Genomic DNA, 11,288 nt, shown 5'->3' with positions numbered 1-11,288 from the left:
ACAAATAACATTAATATCTTACAACTGAATACATTGCAATAATGTGATACCTATTTATTTGTGATTTAAAGTGTGTTACATAGTGATAAATTATCTAATAAATAAATCTTAAACTAATCCCACACAGTGACTACTTAATTCTGTGAATAAATGTGTTTTTAATGTCATTACTATGAAGGAGATGAAGATATAGTGTATATATAAATTCCTACCTGCAAACGCCGTCTTAGCCTGTCAGAATACGCGCAGAGTGACCTGTCGTGACACGTCAGGTCACTCTGTAACCGAACCCGGATCTGTGACGCATATGTACTGAGGTGGGGTTGGATCCCCCACGGTTATTTCTTGTTTTATTAATAAATAATTTACTATATTTTAATCTCTGGTGCGCATTGTGTGCATTTTTCTTCTTGCCTGCACAGTGCTTCAGATGCTGCATCTGAAAAAATGCCGGTGGATCGGGATGTGAGGTAGGGAAGTGACGTCCGCGCCGGAACGTTATTGCCACGCCTCCAAATATTCATTGCCACACCCCCAAATCGCGCCGAAGCATACCCTGCAAAGCCATAAAAAAGCTCAGACTTCAGCAAGTGTATTGCAGCGTGTGCGCCTTCCCTCCGTCTGAAATACTATAGACGCAGCCTTATCGACGCTTACTAAATAGGCCCGTGTCTCTCTCTCTCTCTGTGTCTCTCTGTGTCTCTGTCTCTCTCTCTGTGTGTCTCTGTCTCTCTCTGTCTGTCTCTGTCTCTCTCTGTCTGTCTCTCTCTGTGTGTCTCTCTGTGTCTCTCTCTCTCTCTCTGTGTCTCTGTCTCTCTCTGTGTGTCTCTGTCTCTCTCTGTGTGTCTCTGTCTCTCTCTGTGTGTCTCTGTGTCTCTGTGTGTGTCTCTGTGTCTCTGTCTCTCTCTGTGTCTCTGTGTCTCTGTGTGTCTCTGTTTCTCTCTGTGTATCTCTGTGTGTGTCTCTGTATCTCTGTCTCTCTCTGTGTCTCTGTGTGTGTCTCTGTGTCTCTCAAATCAAATCAGCTTGATTGGCATGTCAAAAAAACATTTCAGTATTGCCAAAGCATGAGTAATAGGGGGTGTGGGACAATGATTACACGAATACTAGGGGGTACGGTATAATGGTTATACAGTACATTACTTTTGTCTCTCTCTCTCTGGGCCTCATGCAGAGAGCATCGTTATTTCAAAATTCGCCATTTTTTGTACAATTTCGCGCAGAAACCGGCAGAAAATGGCGAGTTACGAAAAACGCGCCATTTTGTTTTTTCTATTGCTAAAACTCGCCTCGCGGCTGGCGAGAACCTCTGTCTCGCCATTTTTAAAACTCTCCGAATGCAGAGAGGTACGAACGGCATGTAGCGGCTGTTCGCGCCAGGGAAATGGCGCGATTTTCTCATTTTTGCCGCGCCAGGAAAAGTTGGCAATAAAATGGCGCTCGCCGCCTATAGCAAAGGGGGGAAAAAAGCCGCGATTTTTTTTTTACACATTTCTGAAGCGCGCATCTTTCCCATTCAAACTCGACACACGCATCCATGTTAAACATAGCAGAATTCGCACTTTTCTGCATATGGAGAATAAAACTCTCCAAAAAAGCTACTTTTTATGAAATTCGCCAATTTGAAAATTCTATGCTCTCTGCATGAGGCCCTCTGTGTCTGTCTCTCTCTCATTCTCTGTGTCTCTCTCATTCTCTGTGTCTCTCTCATTCTCTGTGTCTCTCTCATTGTCTGTCTCTCTCTCATTCTCTGTCTCTCTCTCATTCTCTGTCTCTCTCTCATTCTCTGTCTCTCTCTCTCATCCCTGTATGATAGGTATGTTCCAACTCTATTTTTTGCTCTTCTTTTCCGTTTGAGAGGAGGGAGTCCCTCACCTCTTCAGCCACACACCAGGAACGCTGGATTGCTTTCAGACGCTCGGAGAGGCGGATACAGTCGTGGATTGCAGGCACTGATTTATCTGGTAAGTACCGCAAACATGCTTGAACAAGGGCCGTAGACATTTTATTTGATGGTTTAGATTACCATTGTCTGTGGTTGTTAGTTATTGGTATTAGAGTTTTTTGATGTTGTTACGAATCAAGTACATTTTGAAGTAGTAATCCCCTCCGAACTGGGCATTCCTGGCCAATAATGCCCTGGCTGTAAGAGTTGAAGGGCCCAAGCAAAGCCCCCACCTCTATACACACTAACACTGCAGGGGCATCAAAGTGTCTCATTGTCATGGCAACGGGGGGTGTCACGTGATGTAATTTGTTTAATAAATTATTTTTTAAGGTGTCCCGGTTTTTCATTTTCGAAATCTGGTCACCCTATGTATTTATGCTGCATTCAGTGTTGTAATGTGCTGTAATTGGGTTACATGGCGTACATAGTGTATATACCGCATTCAGGGTAAGTGCTGTATGTGGATTATAAAGTGTATATATGCTTCATTCAGGGTTATAAAGTCGTTTATAGAGTATATACTGCATTCACGGTTACGTGCGGCATGTGGAGTATAAGGTGTTATAATGTGCTTTAATTGGGTTACATGGCGGGTATAGTGGATATACTGCATTCAAGGTTACGCGCCGTATTGGATTATAACGGGTATATATGCTACACTCAGGGTTATAATGTGCGGTATTTGGGTTACAGGGGTGTATACGGTACCGCAGTGGTGGTGGCGTGCTGTATTTGGATTATATGGTATACACTGCGATCATGGTTACGTGCTGGGTTCTGAATATAATGTTTATAGACCACATGCGCGGTTACATGACGGGTTTGGATTATATGGTGTATATACTTATCCCCCCTCATCCACTGATGAAGTGACCACATTGCGTCACGAAACGCGTATGGAGAGGGAGGAGCTAGAACTGACACGGTCTTCAGAAGCAGGAGCATAGCGATCAGGAGAGACGCCAGAGTGTGACATCAGAGTGTGACATCACGAGGCGTAGCGCGGGCTGACGGCAGTTACCCAGAGAGGTGAGCAGAGCACATTCTGCAGTGCTGGCCACCTCAAGCTGAATCTCGCAGAGTAACTACTGAGAGTTAGACGCCACTTCAGGGTTTGCAAACAACAATAGCGCCATCCTCCCAGAAGCCTGCCTACCTGATTGTATCAAGCTGCGGACAGCACGTTGTCAGCTGTTTTTACACAGCCTGGTTTATGTGAGTAAGCCCTTGGCTGTTTTTTATTTTTATTGTAATAAATTTTTATCAATCTGCACCATCATCTTCCATGTTATTTCCTTTCTGGGAACACATGGGAACTATGACCAAGTGGTAATGCTGTGAACAGACAGAAAACCTGGAGGATAGACATACAACACGTGGCATTCGTGATATCTGGAAGAGAAGAGGTTAAAAGCACAGATTGTCTCAAAGGAACAATAACACAGCAAGTCTGTAAGTTCATTACTTTAATCTGTTGTGGAGTTATTTATGGATTCTTGTGGCTGCGCAATGGTCTTTTCCTTTTTGTCCATTACATACTAGGAGGAGTTCGGAACCAGCAGCCAGCAATTGGATCACCATCGCTCCATCAGCTGGAATATTGAAAAGAACTTTCCATATCTATATGGACTAATCATTGGACTGGGGTATTGTTGTAGCCTGAAGCGCCGGGTCATTACATTTTTTGTACAAAAGATAGGGCGATGGAAGTCTAACAGATACCGGTCCTATATCAGGCCCGCATTATCTGGTATTTAGCGTGCTTGGATAAACCCCCTCATCCTCTTTATGCCTTCACAGACGCCGCACCCACTTGGATAATCGGAGACTCGCTTATACACTGGGCAGAGAAGCGGGCCGTCAAACGCCCATGCGGGGCTAACCTCGGGTTGCGAACGGAGGAGGCAAATGTGGTATGGGGGGGAGGTAGGGGGCTGCGGTGGGCTCAGTTGCTCCCGCGGCTAATGGTGATGGGCAGGGATAGGAGGGCGCCGCAGATCTTGCTCCTCCACGTCGGGGGCAACGACCTGGCCGCTCGACGCTACTTCGAGCTGGTTAATTCAATAAAACACGACCTAGCCCTCATGCTCGCCCGTTGGCCAGAAGTACAGATCGTTTGGTCGGACATATTGTGCAGGAGAGTGTGGAGGGGCGCAAGGGCACCGGGCGCCATCGACTGAGCGCGGGTCAAACTGAACAAGATGGTGGGGAAGTTTGTGACGCAGTGTGGGGGATGGCAGATCACCCATCCCGAGTTCGACAACAAGTCAACTGGCCTGTTCCCGGCCGACGGCACACACTTATCCGAGATAGGGGCGGACTTGTTCAATAACGAATTGCAGGAGGGGCTGGAGAGGGTCCTTGCGGGGTTGGCGGCACGGTCTAATTTAAGGAGGTTTAAATAGAGCCGTGAGTGGCGGCAGTTCAGGGGTAAGTGCTTGTCCTTGCCAGATGGGCTTGGGGCGGGCGTCGACCGGGGGTAGGAGCGATTGGGCGGGGTCAAGCTAACGTGACACCCGGGAACCCACTCGCGACAACGGCCGGCTCTTTAGGGGTCGGCCGGGTACGGGGGTGGCAGGCCAAGGCCTGGCTGACCCTCTGACCCCACTCTGGCTTGGACTAGCGCTTACTCCAGTATTATGATTGTTAATAAACAAAGCCGCAGCCTTTTATACCTCCAAACTGAGTCTGTCATTACTTGTCTGTTATATGTGGGTACCGTTTCCAAGTGGGAGGGGGTCCCTCGCAGCCTCCCTGGTCAAGCAATCCCTCCAGCCAATTAGGCGAGGGAAGCCCATGACCAGGGGGCAAGCCCCCCTCCCCCCTCACCTCGCTGGGATCTCTGGGCCGCCGTCGCGGCCCCCCCTGGGGGGGGGAGGGGACAGGCCTAGGGCAGTACAAAAGAGACAGCCGGGAGCTGAATCTTCCATTCTGCTCCCGGTCTGCTGCGAAGTATCCAACCCACCCACCCCATTAGCAAGACAGTCGGGGGCAGACGCTTGCCCCCGGCCACTCCGTGGAGTATTTACAATTCCCTTGGTGATAAGCTGTCTGCACTACCTGTAAGCTGTAACATGTACCATCATATTTTACAGGGCAGTGTCCGAAGATCTCCCGAGAAACAAAGGACTGAAGTTCCTTCAGGAGGCTCCAGTTGGTCATTTTACCACTGTCGCGGCGGCAGTTCGGGGGTAAGTGCTTGTCCTTGCCAGATGGGCTCGGGGCGGGCGTCGCCCGGGGGTAGGAGCGATTGGGCGGGGTCAAGCTAACGTGACACCCGGGAACCCACTCGCGACAACGGCCGGCTCTTTAGGGGTCGGCCGGGTACGGGGGCAGAAGGCCAAGGCCTGGCTGACCCTCTGACCCCACTCTGGCTTGGACTAGCGCTTACTCCAGTATTATGATTGTTAATAAACAAAGCCGCGGCCTTTTATACCTCCAAACTGAGTCTGTCATTACTCGTCTGTTATATGTGGGTACCGGTTCCAAGTGGGAGGGGGAGGGGGTCCCTCGCAGCCTCCCTGGTCATGCAGGAGACAGAAAGGTAGATAGAGACACAGACAGAGAGCTACCAGAGAAGGTGTTACATGGGTGAGTGCTGAGTTATTACTGTGACTCTCTGATGCTAACATGACATTAGGTTCTGGGCTCTGCGTCCCACACATGATGAACACCATGACTGTATAAAACTGAGGGGTACATATATATGTATATATATATAGCAACTGTAAATATTACTGTATGTTCATTTGCATGTCTTAGACAGGTCTGCAACCCTGTCTTTCCCCATTATCACCCAGCATACAGCGCTTCCACTGCAGCAAGGGATTCTGGGAAATGACATGCAAATGAGCACTCAGTGCCACCTTTTGTCTCAAGCTCGTATTACACAAGCCAATCCTCAAGCCAATGCATGCTGTTTTAAACACAGCTTTTAGACAGAGGCTGGGATGAGATGCAAAGCCATTAAACCCACTCACAGACATTTTTTTTTTTTTACGGTTCACATATTAACAACCATTTAGTATCATTTTACAGAAAATAATAAACCGAAAACATCACTATACAATCCTTATATTGCCAAGACAAAAACCAACCCAAAGGCACAAAACCATTCTAAAAAGCCAAACAAAACAACACATTCCAAGGCATCATCTGTGCATCTACTACCAAACACACTCAATGCAAAAAAATATGGTTACTTCCCATTTCTACACGCGACTTTTCGTACTTTCCACAGGACATTTAACATTGCATCTAATTACTTCACGTGTCCCAGCAATTTCTCTAACGCCTCACGGATATGATACGTACTACATTGTATTCCTAATTTTCTTACTTCCTCTTTAGACACCTCTGCTTTTGGGAACTGTACTTTCAGCCATTCCGTTTTTGAAACATTTAACCCTAAGTCACCTGCCTCTTTATTTATATTATTTATCACCTCTTTTACATGCCACTCCCTCGCCTTCCTTTCTCTCTCGCTTTCATAACTTACTTTTGTTCTTCCACTAAGGCCTGCCTTTTCTCCTTTTCCCCCTTTACTTTCCCTAATCTCTCCCCCTTCAACCCCACTCTGTTGGCCTGCCTTTCCATCACTTTCATTCCCACTTACTGCACTTACACTTCTCTGTATTTTAGTTCCCTCCACGCTTATCTGGCTTTGTGAGGACGAGCTATTGCCCTCACTTCTCTCCTTCTCTCTCACCTCTCCCCTAGCCTCTTTTATTTTAACCCACTGTACATGCTCCTTTTTTAATTCTTCATACTGCTCTTTTGTCAGCTGTTTTCTTTGGTACATCAGTTTTTCTAATCTTTCTATTATCTGTTCCTCACTACTCCCCCCATGCTGCTTCCGAAAAATACCAACCCAAAACAGAACATCTCCCACTGCGTCTTCAAAATGTTCCATCTTCACTTTTAGGGTTACTTTCCCTGATATTTTTACAACTTTACCCTCTACACCTTCCTCTCTAGGCTCCCCTTTACTCTGGCTATCCTTATCTTCCTTTGTTTCTATCCCTTGCAGATTTTTACGCTTTTGCGCTTTTTCCCTCCTATTTCCATTTCCTCCTCCAAGACATCATGGGGACCTTCCCTCCCCCTCTGTGCATCTTGAAACTCCATACTTTCTGCCCAGCTAGGTTCCACCACACTCAATGACCGTATTTACCCCTCCCCCGCATCTTTCTGATGCACTGTTCCCGTCTCCTCCCCTCCCCCCACCTCCAGTTTCTGGGCCAAGGAGTCCAGAAAGAAATCTTCCTCTTTTTTCTCCACGATATCACTTATAGAACCCGCCAAACCCTCTATTGGGCCACTTTCTACCCTTTCTTCTCTTCTTAAATCCTCCTCATACATTGCTGTTATAGCCGGATCAAGCCCTCCCTCTTGGGAACTCTCCATCTCAAAAATTCCCTGACCCTCAACTGTCTCTTCCTCTTCTTCTAGCACACTGTCCCCTTTAGCTGTCTGGGCATATGTCCTTTTAGTGCACTGCCGTGCCAAGTGTCCTTCCTCTCCGCAAAGATGGCATCTCTTAGGGACACCACAGTTGGCTGCAGTATGTCCCTCTTCCCCGCAATTACGGCACACAATTCCCGTTTTCGTGCAACCCTCCTTTGTATGTCCATAAGTGTGGCAATGCCTGCAATATAGAGGCTGTCCCGGGTAAAACAAAAATCCTCTGTCTCCTCTAATATTGAACATGGCCGGTGGGTGTGTAACTCCTCCCACACATGATGGATCCCGTCTGAACCGTACCCAGAAACGTCTCTTCCCGTTGAACATGCCATACGGATTTTTTAGTTCTTCACCTCCTCTAATCATTTCACAATACTGTTTCAAAAAACACACAATCTCCTCTTTCCTTGCATACGGAGTGTACATGTGAAGTACAAGTGGTCTCTCCTCCAGCATAAAACTTGGGATTACCTTTACATGCAAATGAACATACAGTAATATTTACAGTTGCTTTATGCTTTACTGTGGAGGGTTTTTGTCACTTTTTTACCCACCATAACCTTAATAGTAGTGGTGATTACCTAGTCTAGTCTCAAACCTGCTTTGCCATTAAGACCAACCCCACACTGATGAGACCCATTAAGGTCGAAACAGCTGTGTATCTGAGCCTGTGTCCCCTTGGCCTTGAGTCATCGTCCCTTCGGGGACTAAAGACTCCTGCTGCTTTTGGGGGGGCACGCCATCTCGAGCTAAGAGGAGTGATCCTGAGCGAGCGGTTCTGAGCGAGCGGATGCGGAAGTGAGGGGCCGGCACCTTTGCCCTGGAACATCGCCTTTACTGGCTAAAGTCCCTTGCTGCTTTTGGGGTGCCGCACCTGAGCTTGAGAGAGCAGAGATGACGTCACAAGCTGGAATGCGCAATTCCATTCGGTTCCTGATCGAGGAGACCGAGAGAAGTCGAGTGAACCTGCTGTGGATAGTGGAGAAGGTGCTGAAGCAATTGATCGGTCTGGACACTGAGAGGATCTTCTGCCTTCAGGATTTCCCTGCACAGGGGATTTATGACCTGACCTGTCATCAAGAAGCGGATGTTTGGTGCACTTTTGAAAAGTGCAAGGAGAAGTCTGGTGACCCGATCTTACATGGCATCAAGGTAATTCCAAGTTTTATGCTGGAGGAGAGACCACTTGTACTTCACATGTACAATCCGTATGCAAGGAAAGAGGAGATTGTGACTTTTTTGAAACGGTACTGTGAAATGATCAGAGGAGGTGAAGAACTTAAAAACCCATATGGCATGTTCAACGGGAAGAGACGTTTCTGGGTACGGTTGAGACGGGATCCATCATGTGCGGGAGGAGTGACACACCCACCGGCCATGTTCAATATAAGAGGAGACAGAGGATTTTTGTTTTACTCGGGACAGCCTCTATATTGCAGGCATTGCCACACTTATGGACATACAAAGGAGGGTTGCAGGAAAACGGGAATTGTGTGCCGTAATTGCGGGGAAGAGGGACATACTGCAGCCAACTGTGGAGTCCCTAAGAGATGCCATCTTTGCGGAGAGGAAGGACACTTGGCACGGCAGTGCACAAAAAGGACATATGCCCAGACAGCTAAAGGGGACAGTGTGCTAGAAGAAGAGGAAGAGACAGTGGAGGGTCTGGGAATTTGTGAGATGGAGAGTTCCCAAGAGGGAGGGCTTGATCCGGCTATAACAGCAATGTATGAGGAGGATTTAAGAAGGGAAGAAATGGTAGAGAGTGGCCCAATAGAGGGGGAGGTGGAAGTGGAAATAATGGACACGACCGGACACAAGAAAGGGGCGCAAAAACGAAGTTTACAAAGTGACAATGATGTTTGTACAGTTGATGGGGAGGGGAAGAGTGAGCTACGGCAAGATAAGGTGACGAAGTCAAAGTTTTGTGCGCTGGATTTGTCCAGTATTGACGTTAGTAGGGAAGAGGAACAGACCGTGAGTAAAGGAAAAGAGAAAAATAAGAAGTTAGATAGGGAAGCGCAAGAAACTGAGGAGAAGGCAGGCCCTGGTGGTGCGAGTGGAAAAGGTAAAGAGGGAAAGAGTAAGTGTAAAGGGTTTGTTGTTAGTGGAAGCAAAAACGAGTCTTCGCAAGGGATAGAAACAAAGGATGATAAGGATTGCCAGAGTAAAGTGGAGCCTAGAGAGAAGGGTGTAGAGGGTAAAGTTAAAAAAGTATCAGGGAAGGTAACCCTAAAAGAGAAAATGGAACAATTTGAGAACGCAGTGGGAGATGTTCTGTTTTGGGTGGGTATTTTCCGGAAGCAGCATGGGGGTAGTAGTGATGAACAGATAATAGAAAGATTGGAAAAATGATGTACCAAAGAAAACATCTGATAAAAGAGCAATATGAAGAATTAAAAAAGGAGCATGTACAGTGGGTTAAAATAAAAGAGGCTAGGGGAGAGGTGAGGGAGAAAGAGAGTAGCGAGAGCAACAGCTCGTCCTCACAAAAAAGTCAGATAAGCGTGGAGGGAACTAAAATACAGAGAAGTGTAAGTGGAGTAAGTGGGAACGAAAGTGAAGAAAAGGCAGGCAAAAAAGGGATTGTACAGGCAAAAGAGGCAAATTCTGCGGGAGATAGTAAGGGGAGGAGCACCCAGGGAAAGGATGAAGTAGGGTTTACAAAGGAAGAGGTTTTGCACAATCAACTTGCGAGGGGATTTGGGCGGAGATATTGGGATGTGAAAGAGGCAAGGGACGGGTATGAAAAAAGTGTGATGTCTGGATTCCAGTTAGAGGAAAGTAAGAGAGGTTTGGAACGTATGGAGAAAGAATTAAAACAGATGATCGCATCACTTGAGAATAGAGAAAGGGTTTTTGTTTTTAAATGAAAGCATCTTGAAGTATATGGTTCTTATCTTTGTATGATGTTTTGATTATAGGGTTTTTTCGTAAAGTTATGTTTTTTTTTTCCCTTCTGAAAAGTTTATCTTTGTGTTTGTATATATCTGAAGGATGAAGGAAGAAAATGTAAATATATTATGTTTTGGTGTCTTTCTAATGTTGGGTGACTGTTGTCACTATGGTGTGTTTTTTTGGTTTCCAAAAAAGTCTGTAAACTTAAAAAAGTTGTTGAATAAAAAAGTTAAAAAAAAAAATGGTTGAAACATGTCTGTGAGTGGGTTTAATGGCTTTGCATCTCATCCCAGCCTCTGTCTAGAAGCTGTGTTTAAAACAGTGTGCATTGGCTTGAGGATTGGCTTGTGTAATACGAGCTTGAGACAAAAGGTGGCACTGAGTGCTCATTTGCATGTCATTTCCCAGAATCCCTTGCTGCAGTGGAAGCGCTGTATGCTGGGTGACAATGGGGAAAGACAGGGTTGCAGACCTGTCTAAGACATGCAAATGAACATACAGTAATATTTACAGTTGCTTTATGCTTTACTGTGGAGGGTTTTTGTCACTTTTTTACCCACCATAACCTTAATAGTGTGTGTATATCTATCTATCTATCTCTATCTCTATCTCTATCTCTATCTCTATCTCTATCTCTATCTCTATCTCTATCTCTATCTCTATCTCTATCTCTATCTCTATCTCTATCTATCTATCTATCTATCTATCTATCTATCTATCTATCTATCTATCTATCTATCTATCTACTATATATTTGTGAAAGTGTTCTGTGGCCGTGTCTGTATGTGTCTCCCTGTGTCCCCTGTGTCCCTAGCGGCAATCCCATTGGCTCCCTTGGCCCGCCCCCGCACACCTCTCATTGGCCGGACACACACATACACTCACACAGAGATACACACACACACACGGAGACACACACAGGCAGGACACGGAGACACACACAGGCAGGACACTGAGACACACACAAAGATACACACAC

The 11,288-nt window shown here is 46.3% G+C and overlaps 1 long non-coding RNA gene across 1 annotated transcript in view; it reads left to right on the top strand.

Annotated features, from left to right (window-relative positions):
* LOC142476328 (uncharacterized) overlaps nucleotides 1–465 on the top strand; it is a 46,629-nt gene extending 46,164 nt beyond the window's left edge. Inside the window, exon 3 of the long non-coding RNA XR_012791581.1 lies at nucleotides 423–465. This is a non-coding gene — a long non-coding RNA (uncharacterized LOC142476328). The remainder of the gene's footprint in view (nucleotides 1–422) is intronic.
* The last annotated feature ends 10,823 nt before the right edge of the window (nucleotides 466–11,288 follow it).

This window comes from Ascaphus truei, unplaced genomic scaffold, assembly GCF_040206685.1.
Source record: "Ascaphus truei isolate aAscTru1 unplaced genomic scaffold, aAscTru1.hap1 HAP1_SCAFFOLD_157, whole genome shotgun sequence".
Taxonomy (NCBI): Eukaryota; Metazoa; Chordata; class Amphibia; order Anura; family Ascaphidae; genus Ascaphus; species Ascaphus truei.
Note: the sequence above shows the minus strand (reverse complement) of the source record. Positions and strands in the feature narration are given on the sequence as shown.